The sequence below is a fragment of the Spodoptera frugiperda genome, chromosome 15, assembly GCF_023101765.2.
Source record: "Spodoptera frugiperda isolate SF20-4 chromosome 15, AGI-APGP_CSIRO_Sfru_2.0, whole genome shotgun sequence".
Taxonomy (NCBI): domain Eukaryota; kingdom Metazoa; phylum Arthropoda; class Insecta; order Lepidoptera; family Noctuidae; genus Spodoptera; species Spodoptera frugiperda.
In genome coordinates, this window is record NC_064226.1 from 2,994,139 (window position 1) to 3,017,902 (window position 23,764).

The 23,764-nt window shown below is 34.9% G+C and overlaps 1 protein-coding gene and 1 non-coding gene across 2 annotated transcripts in view; both read right to left on the reverse strand.

The window, feature by feature from the left end:
• The window catches only part of LOC118271836 (protein bunched, class 2/F/G isoform), a gene marked incomplete at its 5' end in the record, with an annotated part of 133,968 nt that overhangs the window by 88,783 nt on the left and 21,421 nt on the right, over positions 1-23,764 (reverse strand).
• Trnak-uuu (transfer RNA lysine (anticodon UUU)) lies at positions 9,683-9,755 on the reverse strand. Its single transcript has one exon. It is a non-coding gene; the product is annotated as a tRNA-Lys (tRNA).

A 23,764-nucleotide genomic window follows, 5' to 3' on the forward strand; every position in this document is an offset into this window, starting at 1 on the left:
ATTTTCCATTTCATGCTTTGTTGTTAATCAACTGAAGATAATGTTTGTTCCTAAATCTACTGTGGATGTTAAATTGTTTCTTTATTTTTACAGGAAACTGCTTGGAGATTGGAATATAATGAGATGCCGTATTTTATTGTACAGGTCATTAAGTCGATGTTAGACAGTTGACTAGGCAACCGACTTCAAAAACAACTTTATCATTCTTATGCAAAATAAAATGTAGAAATGTGCAATAAATAAAACCAATACAATTGCAATAAACAAGTTAATTCACAATACGCCATAAATAAAAAGAATTTTGCAAATAAACTGAATAAATAGTAGGCAGTATATTTTTCAAAATAAGTACAGTCATGTCAAAAATAAAGTAGCGGTCAGTTGTCAGCGCCTCAGATGCGCTCCACTTGCGCTACGCCGGTTTCACACGCATATTTATTTTAATCACCCATTTATCTACGACATTACGCATTATTGTTACGACACGGTTGCAACTGTGTAATACAACACGTAACGCACTGCATGTAACGCATTTGTGACTGACTGTACTGATTAGTTTGTTAAAACAGAAAATTGAGCGTAATGCCGATTCGCTTGTTAGCGGCTTTCTAATAGTTCTTAGAATACAAGTTTTATGAAAATTGAATTTTAATAATAGATGGTTTTAAGTTATTTTCGTTTGAGGTAAATTTGTTTGCACTTTGATTTCCTCCAATTGAATATTAAAGCTGTTATTGCATAAATAGAACAATACGTGGTACAACAAAATTATATTCAGGAAAACGCTATTATTCATTACCTTTATGCAAGAGATTTTATTGATGTAAATAAGTAGTAACCTAATCGGCAAATAAATGTGCGTAAAACCAGACTGACTAGTGTAAACAGTAAGTATATGTATGCTTACGTCATTGGGGGGGTTGGTAGAACATGAAGCTGTCAAGTGTCCAATATATTCAGCGATATAATTGAGGTATCAGCGTGAACGTTACACAAAACTAGCCATTGATGTAACTTTACGCACTGTATGCAATATGTATTGCTAAGTACAATTGCGTAGGTAAGTACCTACGATACGCATATACCTTCCCTTTCTCCTACTGCTAATTAATGTGCTGTAAGCTGACGTTGCGATAAACGAGGGATTGTTGATATGAAGTTGAATTCAACGTTCAAGTTATATCTTTTGTGGAACACTTAAAATCCGTCTCAAGAGTGAAAACAGAATTAAAAAGAAATAAGGTCGGACTAAATTACGAGCGGAAAGCTGAAGAATATTCACTTTGACGACATTTCGAAGAAAATAGTTTTTCAGAGAAACATTTTATACAAGAAAAACGAAGTTGTTATTAAGAATTACAAACTATTAGAAGCGACCTCAAGAAATATACACGGTTTTCCCAAGAAAAAAAAACAAAGACTAATAGTCATACATTTTCTTACTACATATTCAACAAAGTCTATTTATAATAAATTAAAATAATGCTACACACCAGTCATTGTCAAGTAAATAACAAAGCTTCGAATCAATGAAAGTGTCGCATAAAATTAATCGTTTAGCAATAAACAAACTCGGTAGGAACTGCTAGTAATAAAATAACAATTGAAAAGTGTACACAATGCGCGATGTCACTCGTTGTTGCCATAACCTTTCGACAAAACACCATAAAACAAATTGAAATGACTTTATGCGACATCTGATTATATTATCGGCCATTTCCTCCGAGGAATACATGCAAGGTTTTCCCGACGGGTTGTTTTTGAAAATATTGGATGAGCAATGCTATTTCGAGATTGCGTCGAGACTAAAGATGTATGGAGATTAATCTTGAAATGTAATGAAATTGTTTTACATAACATTACCATGCCAGTTTTCCCCTGAAGGAATTTCCATTGGTGTGTATGACACAAAAGCTTTTCCTTATAATTCGGGTCTCCGCAAATTACGAGTATTTTACAAACCCTTGTAATATAATTTCTTTTACAAAATTACATAAGTATAAGCCATATTAAGGGAGTTTTTGTTTAGGTTTCTCATGGGTAAACGTAAAGACCATTATAACATCATGAAAACATAGTCAAGTATGGCTTTAAAGGCGGCTAATTTTAGCGTAGCAAGAACTTTATGAAGATGGCAGTGTCGTTCACAATTTCCAAGACATGTTCCTTTTAAGCAGCATTAAAGTATAAGTGGCTTGTATCATTAGGAGGGCACTACGAACATTTGTGCCGCAGACAACCTTGGGAGATTAAAAAGTTTCGTAGCTAGGTAAAATGGGGCCGACAACGTGATTATTATTAAGACAAAAATAAACCTAGAACCTTCAAAAACTAGGTTTTAGTAATAAAGACGACCTGAGATAAGGAGGGGAAATCTAAGATCTCTCAGTGCTGAATAATTGTGACTTTGTTCTCTGAAAGAATCAGGAAATTGTGCTAGTAAAAAGTTAAGTGGTTTCTATGAACATTTAATGTATTGGCATTTGTTCGCCTTCCTGGTAGGCGTCATCAACCTGGTAGGTATGATGTCAGCAGTGCATCCTGACGGTGACGTCATGTCAATGCCCACAATACTTGACCGAAGCTTAATTTTGCGTCATAAATAATTCGTACCTTATTAGGACATTCACAATATTAAAAATGTTTAGTTACCAAACTGTTACACAATTAAGTGTTTAAGTTTTTAACTTAACTAACATTATTTACATAGAAAAAGTTTCATGAAGTCATCGAGTGGGTTCCTAATTGACGTCATATTTATTTATTCGCAAGCTGTTCGAAATTTCTTTGCTATACATAAATATAACTGGAATCGTACGTATCAATATTCAATCGGTAAATATTTGATGTTTAAATTGAAGATTACAAGCCAACATTTGCGTTATCCGTTAGTTTTTGAGGTACGTGACGTATGTTGATATCAGTTTTTCCGAAAAAGTATCTACTATCAAATGATCTTTTTAATTTTTAATAGTTATATGAAATCCATGTTTATCTTTTTTTGGAAACGTGATATTATCACATCAATTGGAACGATTTCAAGTTGAGGTGCGATTTATTGACTTTTCGCGTTTAATAGTTCTACACTTTGCTAAGTTACGGTGGTTTTAAAAGGCAACTTTTCGATGTTTTTATAACATCGGCTAGTTATACCGCATTGCGGCGTGTGTTTCCACGAAGCACACGGCACGTGAGTAATTTTCCATCGTCCATAGGCGATTAGTCGAGATCAACGGGCGGTAGTGATTGCTGACAGTAATTGGAGAAAATTCACAATAATGACGTTGTATATTTTTCCACGTTTCACATAATAATTACTTGATTGTGCGGTATATAGTTTCCGATGTATTGAACTCTTGAAATACTCGAGTGGATTTTCCTCTGGCGCATGCTTGAAACTGGCCTGTATTATTCACCCTCAGTTCTCTGGAAGAAGTCAGGGTCACGAGCCACCCTTGAACTACTTTCAGCTCTCGCTTTCGCTTTAGTGCAAAACTTTTAGCTTTTCTCTCAACATTTTCAACGACAGATTTTGCGGCGTAAATCATTTGATGTGACAAAAAATACAACATGTGATTTACAAAACATACATAAATAGAGGATTATAAGACACCTTACCCATTTAAATAAGCGTCACATTAGTTATATTATAATGACAAAAATAGATGTTAATTTATTTATTAAATGTTTCTAAAAAAAGATATCAGGTATGAGTACCTATTAGCAAAAAATGGGCAAATAGATGAGTTTAATAATTAGAAAAACACCTGACTATAATATTAGCATTCATAATCTCTATTTCAATTATAAATTCAACAACATCAATAAAAGAAGAGGAATACAAATGGCTGAATTAAGCTAAGTTTCTTGTTTTGGTGGAACGAGAAAAAATGTAAACAAAACCGGCTTAGGTTTATTATCATAATAACACTATAAAATGGCGTCTATGGCCCAAAACTTGATGTTAAGCAGAGATACTTAGGTACAGTGCTGATTATGATAACAATATTATGAAGGTTATGTATGAATGATCACATCTAAACTTGGCACACGAAATAATACAAGCATAAGTGACACCTTTCATTTAGAAGCACGATAATGAAATTACCAGGTCACGCTCATATTATGATGTTCGTTCTAACATACAACGACATTTTAACTAATTGGCAATAATAAAAACATATTACCGTATTAAAAAATCATTGGATTTATTCCAATGTACATGATGACTTAGAAAAAAGACAAATAGGTCAAGCTCACTGACCACGGTACCTATATTTTCGTCGGGTGCGTAATAAACTCAATAATAATTGCTATTGAGATTTTTTATTATTCAAAAACCAGTTCAAGAGTTATACAATGGTCAGTGTTATTGCGATGGTTATCGCATTTTTTGTTATTCGTGCAAATAGCGATATAATTTACCCCAGTCATTCGAAATCCGTTACGATACTTAGGTACGATGGAACTTAAATCTTATTGCGAAAAAAACAAAACTGTTTTTGCACGAAATTCGATAAAATCGAGATATACATAAAATAAAATACCTGGCTGGCATTAGCATTCGCACGTTGTTTACCAAGCATTTCTATTTATATCTGTGACCACTCGTTTACGTTTTTTATTAACGTTTTGATGTTTTTTAATGTAACAGCGTAACCGGTTGGAGTGCCTTTTATAAATACAACTGGTGACTTGTGTGGCTGAATGTATTCAAATAAGACCGTAAAAGTGCCTTTAGAAGGAAGTTATGAGCATGAATATGAATTACAATAGTAAGATCTTCATAAAGTCAACTTGGTACTTTATACCATGTTGAGCTACTGTTTGTAGAGCAAGATACATAATCTTGAAACGTGAACAAAACTTTTGCTTGTGTTTCTAGAATAGAATCAGTCATACGAAGTCCGTCTTTTTTGCGTGATACTTAAAATTAGAGGTATTTTTTGTACATAATATAGAACAAGAACACACAAAAACTCGACATGCATGAGGATGCCTGATGATCATATACTAAATTTTAACAAGATTTTTCAATTAATAAAAAGCACTAGCATATAGCCACTAACTTGTAAGTTACAAAATTGCAGTACTAACTTAGTACTTTAGTATCTAGTAATGAAACTTGAAACCACAATTGATTTTACTTGTCAATAACCAGATTGAAAACCACATAATAATGGTCGTTATCGTAACCTATGCAAGCCAATAACTGCACCCCAGTGAATGGTTTAAGTTAAAGGTTGCAAAGTGAATAACCTTGCTGATTATTACTGAAACCTGACACGAGTATGATATTAAACAGTTATTTACGTGAATACCTACTTATTAAATATTTTAATAAACACATTAAAAATGTTTTTAAGGGGGACCTTGAAAAGACAGTTCATTTAACGCAAATATTTGCGGACTTCCGAATGCGACGCGGTATTTAAACACGTCCGCCATTGATGTTACATAACTGAATTTTATATATATTTTTTTTAAAGATTTTAATGAGAAAGTATTGTGTTAAATTTAATAACAAGCTATTTATAGTGTACGTTATTAGGTCATCATCATATTGTTATTGTATAAGGTTAGGTAGGAGGCCAAAAGGTTTGAATTTATGACACCGGATTTTGTATTAAAATACATTTTATCCAACTGCAAAATGTGGTTTATTTTATTTGGAAATACTATCGGAACCTAACTTTAATAATTCACTAATTTTATGAATGTTCTCAATGCGGTTGCATTCGTTTTCCTTGTTATTCCTTGTTTCAGTTTTCGAAATTCGACATTTCATAGCTATAAATAAATGACCTATGCTGTCATTCTTTTAACGGAAACGAGGAGGAAAAATAGATCTAAAATGTTGATCTGGAAAACTAGCATTGGAAACCCATAAACATTCGACATTCATGAATGCTACAAGATGGAAAGTCATCCAATGACTTCTCCCGCCTTGGGAGACCTGGTTAGACTCTTATTGACTAAAAACCACCCCGTTCCTACTCCTACCCTTCGAGCCGGAGCCCCGGTAAACCCGATAGGTAGTCCGTAGCTCCTGAAATGCTACAAAATAGATACTTATCCCACATTTTATAGATTGAAAAGTAGGTGATAATTGACTTTTTTAAGAAAATCTACATCACGATATATACAAACCATAAATTATTTAAATTGAGCAATACAGACGCTTATTCAGATTGTTATCAAAGAAATTGTTTAAGTAAACAATATAGAATTCTCGGTAATACCAGAGCTAAACAATCAATGTAAGCGTGTATGTATTTGTGAATACATAATACTAATTTAAATATGTATTACTAAAACAGAAGATTGAAGGTCACTTACTTATTTAGTGAATTGGGTGTCAACAAGCCAATTTAAAATCATATAAAACGACTAAATTAAGTAAAAAAAGGTCATAATTTCTTTTTGTTTTTATTTAAAACTGGTTCAGTTTTATGAATCGCGTTTTTATTATTTCGCATCTATCTACGTAGTTTTATTTATGAGATTAGTGATAAACACACGAACCAGTTTGTATGAGAAACAAACACTAATATTTATAGGAAAAAATCCTAATAAAAATGATATATAGGTACTTGAGTGGATCCTATTTACCTATTTTCAAGACGAATGGGTATTATTTGCATCAGAAAAACGAGTGGGACTCAGATAAATTTATAGTCTTGGAAAATTACTTATCGAGACAAATTAAAAGTTTTATTACGTCGTTAGATATATCATTACTTTTACTGTTTATCGTGTACAAATAGTATTTAATGTCGAAATAGACATGTGGGTAGGTTTTATATCTTTCATTGGAAGAATTAGCAGAGGTTGAAATAATGTCAATTCTCACCATTAAACTAAGGATTATTTTCGCACTAAGAGATGTTTGGTATATTAGTAATCGTGGGTGTAACTATGGCCGATCTTGACATCGTTCAATACATTTACGCACTGTCACAAGACAAGTAATAAATTATGTATAACTTAAATAGGTGTATATGAGCCTTGAAACTTAGCCTTTATAAAATCCATAATATTTGTAACTTATTGGGTTTTTAGGATCTATTTTGGATATTTTCTGTATAATTTTATGTTTTTTTCGTAGCCATGACCATACTTTATCGTAATCAGAGAAGCAGACTATGAGTGTATTGTTTTACCCCGAGGGTTAAACATAATAAAGTGTCTTTCTGTTTCTTCTAATATGTAACTAGCTGTAGAAGTCTTAAAAAACGTTAATACTAAGTACCTATATCTTTTCAAAGTTACTTCTTTGAAAGTTGACATGTACAAATTCTAAATTAAACTCCGCACAAATTAAATGAGATCATCCACATTGCAATCAAATACTAGTATACAATAAATTATACAAGTTTCATACATCGACTCGTGCTGATTGCATTAAACCGGCAAATGACTAAATGACGCATCGAAACTGTTGCATCTCGGCAACTAACATAAATTATTCCTAGCAACATTAATTACTAAACTTGCGAATACATTACAAAACGTGTTATAAGCTTTATGTGACAAGAAAATAGTGTCAGTGTGTATCTAAATGAGTTCGTAATAGCTAATCGACTGTTTATCGAAACATCGCAGTGATTACGCGATAGTACTTAATTGGTGTCCCTAGTTCTAATGTCTTAATCTTTGTACTTATACCAGAAAAGCGTGTTTGTTTAAACAAGCTACCTAATCTTCAAATGTACTGGTTCGAATTAAGCAACTTTTTTATGTTAGATAGTCCATTAACTGAGGAAGATTTTTAAGGGGGGAAAATCATCCAATGACCTCTCTCCTTAGGCGAGGTGAGGGAGTGTCAGACTCTCACTGACTAAAAACCACCCCGTTCTTACTCCTGATTTTCGAGCCGGAGCTCCGGTAAACCCGCTAGGTAGTCCGCATCAGGCATTAGCCCTACTGGAAGGAAGGCTATAGGCTATAAAACATCACGCTACGATCATGAGACACCGAGCATTGTGATATATTATGAAGATACGCGTGTGGTAACTAGTATCAATATACCTAAATACGATTAAATAGATTTATAAATAGCTAATCAGCTGTTTATCGAAACATCGAAGTGATTACGCGATAGTACCTAATTGCCGGGTACGGCGTACGTACCTACTTCACAGGGCTTAGTGCGAGTTTGTTTTTACATTTAATGAGATCGAAACGAGAGCACGTTTGGCGATCTGCACCCTTAGAAAGAATTGGCTTTTCGTTAAAAGTAAAGCGCGTTCGGCGCTCTGATTGGCCGGGTCGAATCAACCAACCAATTAGAACACCGAACGCTCTCTCGTTTCAATCTTGTTAAACGTAAAGTAAATTCGTACTAAGGCCCCTGTTTGGTTGGTTCATTCTCACCGGCCAATCACAGCGCCGAACGGGCTCTCGTTTCGTTTCCGTTCATCGTAAGTCAAACTCGTACTAAGGGTACAAATGTCTAAATAAGTAATAAAATGTAATAATTTAATCTAGGTTAGGCTTCATTATCTTAGCTAAGAGTACAGTGTAACGATTACGAGTCACACTCTAATTAGTGTTTTATGTTATATAATAGTTTTGCTACTAACTTTTATTGTTTACATTTGGTTGCAAGGTCGTAGCGAACAGTTGATAAAGTTGTTGTTGTTATTGTTTCCAAAATAATAAGCAGAATTGGTAGATTAATGAGATGATATTATGTTTTAATTGTTCTGAATTAATTTATGTTATGATTCAATGGAGTAATGAAATAATCTGGCTTAAGTCGTCGCGGTGCAAATATCTTTACTGTTTATGTCTTAGGTCCAATTAATTCTCAAAAAATATTCGTAATTGGTATTCTTCTTCTATCCTATCTTCCTAGATATTAATAGCAATAATTGTCATCAAGTGTAGAGTAAGGTCAATTTTAATTAACGTTAATAAAGTCTAATATTAAGAACAAACGGGTGGTCTCAACGCAAACATGATCTAAGGACTTATTAGAATGCTCACACCCACTGTATTATACTCATTAGCAAGTATCTATTTAAAGACTAAAATAAAAATAAGCATAATGTTGACTTATTTCATTTATAAAACGTAAATATTAATTGTAGATATTTTGAACTTAAACAAAATTGTTGTTCAATATCAGACTACTACTGCCCTCTATCCAACTTGGTATGAAATATTTTCGTTGCGTTACTAGCGCCACCTAGTAGCAACTGTTGTAACTACTTAGTATGGCTGACTAGTTGCAATGCCAGTTCTTTGTACACTTCGCGTACATAGTAGTACAGATGGCGCTGTTACAAATTATTCTAATATTTTGTTTGTCAGTCGATAATGTAACGAAAAACAATAATTATAATAAACCTGCAAATAAATTAAAAATAAGTATAAATGATAAAACTTTTGAAAACAGAATGTAAATTAAAGAAAAAAAAAAAACTAAATGTGTGTTATTTGCTACCACCCTATTATTTCTTCTTCTTTTTAACTATTTTAAGAAAGCTAAATATTTTGTCTTTTATTAGCGCGTAAAAAAGTATGAAATTAGGAAATATTGTTGGTAGCTTCAGAAGTACAAAGTAAAAAACATAAACAAATAATTTGATGATTATAAACAAAATTAAACATTAAAAAATACTGAAAAGATATTTTTCAAAGAAATAAAGTAAGTTACAAAAAGCAAAAAGAGAGCCGCCCGAACAGGGACTTGAACCCTGGACCCTTGGATTAAAAGTCCAATGCTCTACCGACTGAGCTATCCGGGCTCATGTCGAGAGCGTCGTAAAACACGTTCGGTTCAGAAAAATACGATAAACCGACTCAAATGATTGACGTCACAATTTTATGAAATTGATATTCACAATATCTTAATATTATAATGTTCTACACTTCACATGTTTGTTCTGACGTTATCCATTATGAACTCATGTAGGTAGATATTGCATAATATTTTTTAAATGTGTCAGTTCAGTATACTAGAAAGACTTGTTTGAATAAAAATACGTACTAAATTAATAAATACGTAGTATATGAAGATATTGTACATACATAATCTATTGTACACTAAAGACCCTCACGTCTACTACGATCAAGTAACTAGTATTGCTACTCGACGCTAGATGGCGCTACATGTACCAAACTCAACCGTTACGTCAGTGACTGTGTTTATAAGATTAGAATATGCGTGTTCATCTAATTAACGCAGACTATACGTTAAATGTTCCACAGATAAAATTAGTAAAAAAGAAAAAAAAAACAAAAAATGAATGGTAAGTCGAGTAGTATGCATGAGAAAAATAAAATCAAAAACAAGTGTAGCCTTGCCAACAAACCATGTAGAACTTCATACCCTGAGGACGATCTGCTGACGGTGGGTTTTCTTGGCGGGGCACAGGATAACGAGATAGCACTAAAAAGGCTAGAAAAGGTTCGTAACGCCATCCACATATTTTTCTCTGCATAACTTAAAAAGGGCAACGAACCCGATAGACAGGCACCTTGCAGCGCCAGGTGTTGCATTAGCGGTGATGAAAAAAATTACAAAAACAAAGGTCGATCTATTGAATGGCGTTATGACACAAAAACTGCGAATATTCTCGCTGTGTAGAAACCCAAATTCGTTGGAAACAAAATGTTCATTATATTTGTATGAAAGCAAATCCTGTGAAACTGCTCGTTGCTTGCTTCAGTGAATGCAAGAATCTTTAACACTTCAAAAATCGGTTTGGATCGTTATTTTTAAATCAATATCTCGCAATCATCACAGGTTTCGCTTTTGTATTTTTTGTACACATAAATCTATTATCAAAAAATAAAAACTACCATAAAACGTTTAACGAAAAAAAATCTCAACCGATTCCGTGAATCATTAACGCGTCAAACCCGCCATTTCCTAAAACCATCAAAAGCAACTGGTTTGCGGACGTTTTGCGGTAATCCTGATTACAATTTAGTGAAACATGACTTTAGTATGTTATATTTTAAATACGTTACAAAGAGTTGCAACTGACTTCAAGTCACGTACATGTCAAATTTAAAATTAAATAGTATAGCGAGAAACATAATTCCTAGAAAGATCTCTACCTGACTAACAGACTGAAAAAACTAAAATCAAGTATTTGGCAATCTATTGTGTAATATTTTCAAGTCACCAGAAATTCGTTAAGGTACACAAAGGCATGTGTACAGACAGACATAAATATTGTATTATGATGACTAACAAAACATTTATTCAGTCTCCGAGAGACTTCTGAGACATTCGTAGGGACTCTTTTCATATTTTAATATTAAGTTCAGAAACTTTTACGAATAACAAGAGACCTTTTGCTGCTCTAATATTTATGGACGTTAGTTGTGATTCCTTAGAACTGACGAATATAAATTGTAACCGAAAATGTATCGTTAGACGTACGAAAAGTATTTTGCCAAACGTATAATGGGCCAGTGCAAAAAATTGTGGCAAGTCATGACATACTTTTCAACTAATAGACAGGAAAGAGACCTTAGTAGAAACTATGACGCTATACAAATTCAATTGACACAGAAAGCGCCTTACTGACGGGTCACATAAAATTATGACATCATCATCATTACGGAAGTAAATGAACTTCTAAAAGAATCAGTCAACTTCGGACACTGACACAGTATTCTAAGTAGGTATAACAGATACGTAGATTGCTCGCTTGACTAGACACATAAAATTTTCAGATCGGAACAAAAAATCAAACCAGCAATCTGTTCCAATGGGACACACAAACCAGTCGACTGACCCTTATAGTAGTTACAAGTAAATAAGTTATGAATCCGTTATCCAGCGCGTTGGAGTTAAAAATAATTCCTTAATCAATTAACCTCTTTTCCTTTCTGCGTTGCTTTAATTGAATTAATATATTTAATGATAATAGTGTCAATGTTTTCTGTGATACGTCAGCGGGCGTCATATCAACGCATGACTCACGGTCTCGGTGTGCGGCGTAGACTGTCATAGTACCTGTAACAAACGGAAAGTTGGTCAGTTGTGATTAGTGCGTTTTAGCAATGTGGCCGATGTTGCCGGCTGTCGGCGACTCGGCACGGGCCGCGCCATTGTTCGGCACGGCGAATTTGATCTGTGTAGGAAATTGTATGTTCAGGTTACATACGCACACGCAAAACAGACTGAATACACTAAGTACACACATACGACTATAGAACTACATCTGAATAGCAGATCTTCCATTACGTTGCATAACGACAACTCCTCTATAACACTCAAGTGTTAAATTAATTAGGGCTAAGGAAAAATCCTTAACACCCATTGACTTTCAATTGAACACCAACTGTTTGGTGCTGCCAATAGTGTAAATACTGTCATTTGTAGGTGAAATGAAAGTTAGTGTGTCGAGGCTTGAGATACTCTTAGAATTTGAATGATCAACCGAAGTAAATTTCATCGGATGACATAAAAACGTTTCGAGTGAAAAGAAGCAAATTACCAATTTACATCGACATTAAACCGATGAAGCTCACCATAAAAGGCATTTTTGTTCACGTATAGCTACAGTATCTACCTTGTATCAGAAGCTTATAAAGGGCAATTAGTATAATGTTTATAAATAGCATGACTTAGCACAAAATATCAATAAATGATAAGACACTGCTGGTTTTATTGAATTCCAGAGACCCGAGGTTGAAAAACCGGATACGAAAAGTCTAGAATGATGTTTTTTTACGTATCTACATGAGACCGTTGTGAGTAAACAGCCAATTAACATCGACCAGTTAAATAGTTTATTAGTGTACACAGAATAAAACAAATAGTTGTTCACTATAGCGCATTGAACGTAAATAGTTTGTTAGGAAGAACGGAGAATTTTGTAGATTGCGGTTTGTAGTATTAGGAGTTGACATTTAACTAAATACAACGGTAAATAATTAGCATAATCATATTTATAAGCTTTTACTAACTTGTTTTCTTACTCGCGATCTTGTACGTGGTTAGAAAACTGTCTCTGAATTTCTTTTAAAGCTTTTATATCCTGTACTGTCTTTAATAAATGTCTTGGCACAATATCCTGTAGAGTCTAGTAAATAATATTTTACAGTCTTTAAAACCTCTTAGCGTTTTATTTTCAACTATACAACCGCAGTGCATTGTGTTGTGTGTAATGGTTTGCAACACTTCATTCTCTTTGAGAGTTGAACGGACACAATGCCGGACGCTTTGTTCGTTTGATGCGACCTGACTTGACTCAGCAGTACTCTTTGATACCGCATTAAGTTAAATGTACCTACAAAAAATATGTACTAAAGGTTTTACGTAGATAAATCTACCATGAACTCTTCGTTGAACATTTTCTGTTCGAACAACAAACAGTATTAGGTACAGCTATATGACATTAATATTTACTATCTTCTTTTAGAAATTCTCTAAGGATCTTCTTGAGTTGACTGTAAGTCGATACTCCTGTCCCAGGTCCAAATTGTATTGCGCCAAATGATATTCCGATGGACCATATTTAAGGCAAAAGGTCAATCGGACCCTACGACTGAAACTTAAAACAACATGGCGACGATGAAAACAAATTGTACCTACTGAAAGGCAACGTGAATAGGGTACTAACAAATCTCACTTTACATTTTATTATAGAAGAAAATCGTTACAATAGGCAATTTAGAAGTCCAACATCCATTCTTGATTACATTAATGTATTGTGTTAAATCAAAACCGCTATTAAGAAAGAAATGAATAACTTTCATTAGCTACAGGCTTTCTTCAAACACAATCCCGAAAATGTACATACAATTAGGACCAAAGAAGTCTGCAAAAGCAAAGTGGATTATCGTTTACTAAAAGCATCCCCAGGATATCCTTGAAGATCTATAAATAGTTTATCTGAAATTGAAAGCTTTATATCAATTGGATCCGTTTTTACACGAACCTCGGCAAATAGAGCAAAACTTTCCTGATTTAGTTAAGGAGTAGTGAAGTGATTGCTGGAGGTTTTTTCTAAAGCAATCTTCTGAAATGGAGTTTTCTTGTCGTACAGATAATGAAGTATCTTGAAAGCAAATTGATATAATCATAGAAGGAATCGATCCGATCCTTTGTCCATTGACAGAAATGCCGCATTTTTAAGCAGATAAAAGTACAACGTCCTCAAAATATGACAGTACAGTTCATATTGGTCATAGCACAATTGACCGCACGACTAAATTGTTTGTTCGGCACGGTTGTATCCTCGCTTCAAAAACTATTGCGCGGTCTTAAAACCGGATTATATTTCATCAAAAGTTTAATTGATTTATCTAACTAAATGGAACACATGTAATGTTTCACTATATTGTGTAAACAGTACTGTGTCATTATTTTAATGGGCATTAACAACAACGTAGTGAATTAATCAGAATAATCAGACATGTGTCATGTCGATGACATTTTCTCTTTACTTTTCAATTTCAATCAGTGACTCACGGCGGGATGTCAGTGAGTCTTGTCTTGTGACCATATGGTAGCAGTTTCGTCTCTTTACCATTTAAGAGAATTGCTTAATCGAAAACATGCTACTTCGGAGCCGCTGAAACACTTGCGCAAAATAAATTTTATATTTACACGCGTATTAACGAGTACATGAATTTGTGTTCTTTTAAATATTTAGATTTTTAAATTAATGCTCCAGGAATGAAGGAACGAGATAAAAGTAACAACGTAACTAACTAAACTCGTTAATATAGTCTAGGAATGTTCCAACACATTAAAATCTTTAATGAACGGTTGGTTATTTTGTGATAAACTAATGAAGAGTCCGTTAGTAATCAAGCATCGATTGTTATGTATGAAGTAAAAATACTCACTCATTCTTTTAACAAACAGCTCTATAGCACAGATGCAAGTAATGTGACGTTAAGTTTCATAAACACAGATAAATGTTCGCAGCCTCTCCCTGACAGCGCGCAATGTGAATGAACCGTACTCTAGTGATATCAATAACTACTACATTATCACCACCAGTGCCAGTAATATTGTTAGTTACAATAACTATAATAAAATTAGCTTCGCCCACGCCCAGCGACGCGCCTAGGCTAGACTGAAAGGCAGGCACTCAACGCTGTTTCGACAGTTAATATGTCTATAAGTCAGGCAAGACTAATCAATATGCTTTTAGATGTTTAAACATTTGTCTAGGATGAAATTTCGGACGTTGGTAAACTGTCCGGTTGGGGATAGCGCCACACAATTTGTATTGGCGACTAGGGTTAGGTAACCTACCTATATTTTAGGGAAGATAAAAGGATCCAGACAGTTTCAAAGACATTAGTCTTTTTTGCTACACCGTACCTGCGGTAAGTATTTAAAGTGTTATTATAAAAGCTCCCAGCTTTACATATTCGCATTACAATAGGATATGAGTTTCGATACGAAAGGCTTTTAAATCCCTTTCATGCTATAATGTTCCAAAATTTCAGCAGGATATTATAACCTATGATTCTGACGAAACGATTCACCAACTGGCAACTTTGATCTTTTTCAAAAGAAACCTATTTAAAAATCAGTTTATATGCCATATTTAGTTTAAACGGGTTTTGAAATACAAGACATACCTAGGTATATTTATGTCCAGACGTATTTTAATTATGAATGTTTTTTTGGTTATAAATTAGTTGTTTGTTCCGTGTGAATTGGAAAATTACACCTATCTCACTCAAGTTGGTTCCACACTGAGTAGGTACTTCTACCTGGTTAATGCCAACCTTGGACCTGAGTGATCATTACGGCAAGAAGTTTCTTGGAAGAAGCTATTTTGAAGAATCACTATATTACGAACCGTATCACCTGTTTAATGCTTCAACTACATAATTCTACGTTAAGGGTCCGTCAATTACCCCAAGAACTTCCACATGACCAACGGCTAACCACTTGAACAGGTTTCATATCACCCACGATCGGCCTTGGGTATTATATTGACCTTCCGACCAATTACATAATTTGTGGACGAGTGGCGATAAAACGTAGATTTTTTATTACGCATTAGGAATGTTAATTTAGAGGTACACGTTGATGAAATCATCGATTGTTTATCACAAATCGATAGACAAAAGGTCTCGTTAAATCGATATGTATACAGTCTGACTACATAATTATTTGTCACAGAATACTAATCAGCTCCAATGCACAATTTATCCAAATACAACAAAATATGATGAACATGAAGAAATAAAACGGACGTGATGTCATGGACTCATGACTAAATCCATTTATTGCAGCATAATCTGAGCCCGTCTCCAAATGAGACATCAAATAAAACTAGACGTAAAAACAAATATTTTTCAAACCACTTGTGAAACTTGGAAACACACTAGTAATTTCAAAAGCCCATACGAACTCAAGAACGACCCTATGTTTACTTCCACCGATTCAATTGAAAAATGCACCGTGTCACTAATAATAGTTAAATAACTGGGTCACTACTACATGTTGAGGTTAATGGACATCAAGGTCGCACAAATCATCAGAAGACGTATTGAGATCTCATAGTAAATTGGATAATCTGTTTTAAATCTTTCCACTGCTAGGTACTTCAGACCCTTCTTTATTACGTAGGACAATTGGAAATCAACATTGAGAGCATACGTGGTCATAGATACCTATGCTACCCCACGATAACTACTCACTTTGGGCCCTAAAAGCTTTCAATTACTCCCGCTGAGAGATTTCAGACGTAGTTATACGTCATTTGTAGTAACGCCATGATTCAACGGATTAGCGTACCGTTTATGTTACGCTCTTACGCTCATCACTGAAGAATTTCCAAAACAAATCAGCATACCAGCTCGCAAAATACATAGTTGCCAAACCGTTTAATAAAATTCTAATTCAGGGAAGCAATTTTTGCAACAGTGTGCGATCGGAACCAGCCATCACGGTTTGTCACGCAAGTCTATACGTTTAGGCAACAGCATTTATGAACAGTTGATTAAACTCTAATCGCTTACGAAACATTTCCTAGAAATCGCCGAAATACAGTGCGGCATAACATCGCATCTGTTGGTGCGAAGTACAACTTATCATTCAGAATTTTCAGGGAGTGTCTCTATCAATTTTTACGTTTGGAAAAATGAGTGTTCCATGTTCGCAAGAATTTTAGATTAAGCCGAGTGCTTCTTTTTTGCGAGTTAATATCAGAGGAATGCAATTTTATGTTCCATACACCCGTAATAAAAAATCTTTATTTATAGGTCAATGATAGTTTACAAGAAAACAGCTTTGATACAATATAATGCCGCGTGGGTGGACATTCTTGAAACTTGTTTAAAGTATTTTAGTGCACTTTTCAGAGGACGTCAATAACCGTCTAATAACTAGATTTCGAAGCACAGCATTATACAGGGAATGTCCGATTAGCACGATTGCAAGTGTTAAATACCGCACATTAACGCAATTATTTTGTTGGCTGTGAAGCAATGCGGTTAATTGATTAATTTAGGGAAATTGATAATTTAGCGATGATTAAGTTGTGAAGATAATCGTTATGTAATGTGGGTATGGGTTCAACATACATTGCGGTTTTGCAGGTAGGGCATACTGCAGACTTGTACTCGTAGTCGTGAGTATGCAAAGACTGGTTTGGAGCTTGCGTTGCAAATATTTGTACAGCCTTGGTTTCGCACGTTGGTTGGTTGTCAGCAACGGGTAGCGTTCATCGCTCTGTTACTGATTACCAAGTTTGTTCTTGTTAATCTGTGTGAAGCAATGGATGAAGTTTCATAGAAGTTGGACCGTATTGGGCGTCATTGTGCAGGCAATAGTATTACGGCAACTAACATCCAACTATTTTAGTACATAGAAAACCACTTTGAGCGACAGACAGCGCGGTGTATGAAAGTCTACTTGTGGTAACTAGTTAATTATAACTACACAACTTGTAGTTTACACGAGTGTTTTTACAAGTTCCGACGATAATCGATCATAGTGAATTAATAGCGTAAGTAAAATATACTACCACCTATTGGTAAATATAAGTGGATCCATGCACCTAATAACTAACATCCGAATTTCGATTCTGGAAATGTAGAAATACACGTAACGTTTTTTAAAATTGAATTCATTCGCTGTTTTTTCTTTTTTATATTAATGAATAAAACTACTGAACCGCTATTCCGTAAGCAAGCCTAAATTATACCCCTATTAATTCATGTTGGATTTACAGCAAATAATTCATTCGCAACGAATTTAAGTAAGACGATTGTACATGAAATCTAGAAAGGGGGACATCGTACCAATCTACGTGCCAAATGACAAGCGTCCAATTAAAGCTTCAGCTGGCGTCTAATTTACTTGTGATATACTCCAAACTCACAAGAATTTTTACCCTCAATCTGTTATTGAAAATGATGCAGAAAATGTGGAGAAAATGATAAATTAAACCACCAGTGAGTGACATTAAATAAACAATGTAAGACTAAGAACAATATGAAAAGTAAGAACTGACTAGTTATTCAAAATAAATTCTGAATAATCACCGTACTCAACAAAAGCAAATATTTCAAGTTTCAACCGTCAAAACAGCAAATGGCGTAATTCTTAATTTTTCTTTCGCCAAAAGCCAGACAAAATAAGTGACAAAAAATGATTGAAGAAAAAAAGTTAAGGAGAAAAATCAATAGAGAGATGAGTGTGTTTGCACTTAAAGCTGTAGAGTCGACCGTTGATGCGCTAGCGCCGGTTTCAGACGCCACTGACACAGAGAGCGCCATAGGATAAAACGAACGCGTCTCATTGCCAAGTTTTTTCAGTCGGCACGCAGCTGGACGTGTGAAATGGACGCACGTCATGGGAGGCGGTGCCCGCTTGTGTTTTTCATGTTTTTTGCTACAATCCCGAAACTATCTTACAATGTTTTGCTGACGTCCGCTTCCGCTGATTTCTATATCTACATAATCATGTTTATTACGTTATTTAGTAACATTATACGAGGAATTTTATAATAATTTACTGCATGTTTACGCTTGTGTGTAGTTAGTGTAGATATCGTATCCCAGATGAAGCAGTGTTCCCAGCGCTATTAAGATTTCTCTTTGGACTGGAATCGTAAACTGGTATTCAATTCAGCTTTGATAGAGATCCGGTGGCATGTAATAATATTAAGATGGCACACTTATGTCACATGCCAAAATCATGAGTATTAGTAAAGCTCTCAGGCATATTTGTGCGTACGCATCTACAAGTCATCAACGCAAGAGACATAAATAGAACATCTTGACAGGGTACTTGTTGACTAATTAAAACAGCAACAGACTAACACAAAAAAGTTTTGATGAGTTTAAAATTTAGGACGAGTTTGATTTACCTAGTTGTAAATGTAAATTACGTCGTAAAATAATAACAAGGAAGAAACAGTTGTACTTTAAAAATTCGCTCGTGTGCCAAATAGGTCAGTTGTCCGTCGAGAAATAACTAGAAAATGGCGAACAGGTAAGCTTTCTCTAAGAAATCAGAATCGCGAACAATAAATTATTATTTCATGAAACCAGCGGAGTGTAAGAGATACGTAAGGACATTTTTCCATTTGGAAGCTTTCTAACAGTACCTAAAAAATATTTTAGGAAGATAGGCTACCATCGAAAACTAAAAGCATTGTTGTTAATCATTAAAACGTTCAATGTTTTTTACTAAATCTATTGCTAACGTTTAGTATAATAAGCAATAAACCTGGTTTTGTCGGGCAATCTATGTAGAAATATGGTGAAAAAGCCATGAGACGGTCGATTTAACGTAATGACGACGTCGTACTGTTACGCTGTCTGGGCGGTGTCTAGCTGGTCGCTCTCTCACTTCAACGATCGTGAAAAGAAAGGTGCAAGAGCTTGGACATGATTTTCTATAACCATACAATATTAAGTACAATTTATTACCCAACTAGCCATTCATGCTCGCTAGTAAAATTAAAGTTCAATAAACTTTACAGAGAAAGTAGCTGCGGCTGACATGTCGATAGTTATTTAAACATAAAAATCACTGAGATTTCAAATCATATTTGCTAACACCGCTCTAACAGACTCTTCAATCAAAAAATGTCCACAACCAATATTAAGCACTTTGATTGCGGATACGAATAAGTATTTTTAAAACACCATAATATATAAAAAAACGTGAGGAAACGTCTTTGGAAATTCATCAATACGAGAATATCGATCAATTTTGAAAGCAAAAGCGTCAATAGGAGTCCTAAAACCGACTGTTTCATTAGTAACACAAAACTTAACGAACTTTGTGAACATTGAATGTCATTTCCTTATTTTCACGATAAAGCTTGTTAGGGAACTGGTAAAGACCTTTTTATACACCCATTACACAATCTGAACAACAGTTTGGTTTGACTCAATAAAGAGACGGCATTAAACGAAACATTATTAACAATAACAATTTGGAAAGAGCCAATTTCAGCCAAAATTAATGGAGAATACTTCTTTACTATGGCAATTAATTGCTATTAACCGAAAGCTAAATGGAGGCTTGGTATGAACTGTGGGTAAAAATGAATGCTTTATTACATGGACGTTTTCAAAAATTACCTCGTAAAGCAAACTCGATAAATTACTTGAGAAGAAATGGCTTCCGACAAAGATACTAACGAGAGCTCTCCCATAATAGAGTACTTATTTGAAACAATGATTAAAAGCTCTTTGGATCGTAACCATAAAATCAGATCCAAAATGAAGCGAGAGCGCAGGAGAGTACATTAAATCAATAAATAGATAAATAATTGATCATCTAAACGTAATTGCGCACTGATAATTTCGATTATGTAACAATAGGATTGAACGTAATATTACTTACGGCATATGTGTGTACAGTTCTCAAATGACGCCTAAACAAAGCCTTCGCCGCAAGTCTCTCATTACTTATACTCATTACTGGCTAGTGGAAGAAAGCAGACACCGGGCAGACTGCACACAATGGCCGAACCAGAACTGGGTTAATTGAAGACAACAGCGCCCATCGCCGCCGGCTGACTGCAAGATCCGATCTCTGTACGCCTCTAAATTAATACTGTAATAAACTATTCATTCGGAATTATGAATAAACCCGGTGAGTGTAATATCATTGCTACAAATTGAGAATACAAGCCTACAGCAGATAGGCTTCACGACTCCGAAGTCTTTCTTTAAAGAACACAATTGGTCCAAGCGTTGAAATAAACTGGAGCATCATTAAGGTAAATAAATGACATGGTGACAAGAAATAGAAAAGTGCAAACTTTGCTGTCTAGATGAGGATCCCGAAAATAGGTCGAGTTACTTTCTCCAGTAACTGAAGCGTCGTAGGTAGGTATCTGCAGTGCGACACCAACCTTTTACATTGATTTCTGAAATGTCTGGACATTAGGTCTGACGAAATAAGAAACATTTCTCGGAATGGAAAAAGCGAATGACAGCTTAGGTGCGTGAAGAGGTTGCTTTTATTATTTTTATAAATATTCGCCACATAGTACCTAGGACGAAAAACGTTAAAGAGTCTAATCAACATTAAACTTGAAATTTTTACTTAGTATGGTGTATCCTTAGCCAAACGGTAAGAAGTATCAATACGAGTCCAATTTTAATGCAAAGCACCGTTTGCTGAACAATACACAGTGAAGGCGTGAACACAATAAGCTAACGTAATGTGAGGTAAACGGTATACCGCTTCCTGGCAAATGGAGTCGAGAAGAATACTAAATGTGGCCTCAAATCGTGGACTTTCGTAGTAGCTTAGCTAGCTAAAGCCTAAGGACTTACAATCTGAAGAAGTTACCCGAAATTAAGTCATTTGCATAGTTCATTGAGATTTAGGTATTTGACAACAATAATCCCATCGCTAGAATTGTAAATTAAGTTTTTAGTTCTAATTTTCGTTTCGAAGAAAAAGCCAAGGAGTAGGTAGGAGGCGAGAAGAAGTGTAAAATTACAAACTCTAAGAAAAAAACCCGCACGTGTAGATTTTACTAAGCTAAAATTAATGCTAGTGTATTTGTCGACTGTCATTTTAACGGCCCACACACAAAACTAGATCAAAGTTCAATGACTCGGAGAGTGAAATCCATTCATCATTATAACCATTACTAGAGCAGTAGTGCTGACAATGACAGACAAGTAACAGACATTGATGACGTCACGCATACGAAAGCCAATAAGGGCAAGTGTTTTTATTTTTTATTTGAATACGACGTCCAAGTGTTATAGTGAACTATACAAAAGTTCATTCATAGTGATAATGAGGGCGTGAGCAGCAGGAAGGCACTGCGGCCAACCGTTCCGGGAAGCGGCGGCAGACGATGCGCAGACGCCGATGACGTCACAGCTTGATCAGCCAATTGGGGCAGCGGGCCTATCAGCCTTAGTTAACTTCATTTGTTATTTAAAAGACGATTGATGTACTATAACGTGTCGATTTATCTAATTTGAATTTTCCAACTTATTATGTGCCTGAATAATTTAACGTAGCACTACGGCTGCGCGGCATGACGTCTTACTTAGGTTGGAAAATACAATTTAAAGCTGTGCACATACAACGAAGCAGTAGTCAATAAAGCAAGCCAACATGTACCAGCTCGTGGAAAATTTCGCGTGGCTTAAAATGCTAATGATCTACCAACTAGTGAACATAAATGCATCGTTCACAAAGAAAACAATGCGTTTGGCAAACTAAGTGCTATTGCATATTCAAGTTTAATATGCTTTGCAACACTGAAGTTTGGAACAGTTAACAAAATTCGCATCATTACAGAATATCTAATTAACTATGGAGGAAAATGTTGATGTCTATATTTAACAAAAAAAGGAATGCTAAGAATGTAAATTACGTATAAAAAGCTGCCTAGAACAAAATGCCACCGTCCATACCGACGTTACAAGCGAATATAAAGCTGTTGGCCTTGACAGAAAAAAACTTAAGCCCATGCCATAACACGGCTATAGCATGCCATTGAAACGAGGGACGCCAAGGCCGTGGAGTCAATGTACAGCACAGGACGCCACCTGTCTCCGGCAACCAATATAAATATACACAATAATTATGGCGAAGAAACGCCACTACATGTGAAACAACCTCCTCAAACGGCTTTTCAACTGACTGTTGAACTCGTTGATAATTCACACAACGAAGCCATGAATGGCAATGTTTATTAAGATTCAACACGTTCACTTTTTCAAGTGTCACAACGCACTATGATATCTGATGGATCGATTGTAACAACAAAATATGTATGAAGTAAAGAACTAAATGGTTTGCATTGAAACAATGGGTGGAATCCACGCTACATAACAATTTGATCATGCTATTCTGAAAGCACGTGACAACTTACTCATGTTTATGTTTTAAATTACCAAGTTCTTTATTTTATTATTCCCTTCGATGCTGACGAGGGATGAATTATAAAATCAGAACTGAACAGCATATTTAACAAAGTACATCATATTGATGCTAATGGAGATTATACAAATCTAGCCATTAATTTAAAAGCTTAGCCGTAACAGTCATATTTTCTCATGCATTGATAAATAAAATATGCAGAGCAATATGCGTTACAGGGTTTCAGGGGACTTGAACATAGAATAAATAGAAAACGCGGCTAGCACCACATACATAAAGTTAGTCATGGAATGAGTCGCAGCCGAGATGTGATTTACAATAATATTTCTGTAGGCGTAGCGAGTGAATTGTATCTGTTTCCAGAAATGGAAGCTGACTGTTCCAGAACTTTCTTTGTTAGCTTTAAGTAAGGAGGTCGATGCTCCGCGACTAAATATGAGCCTA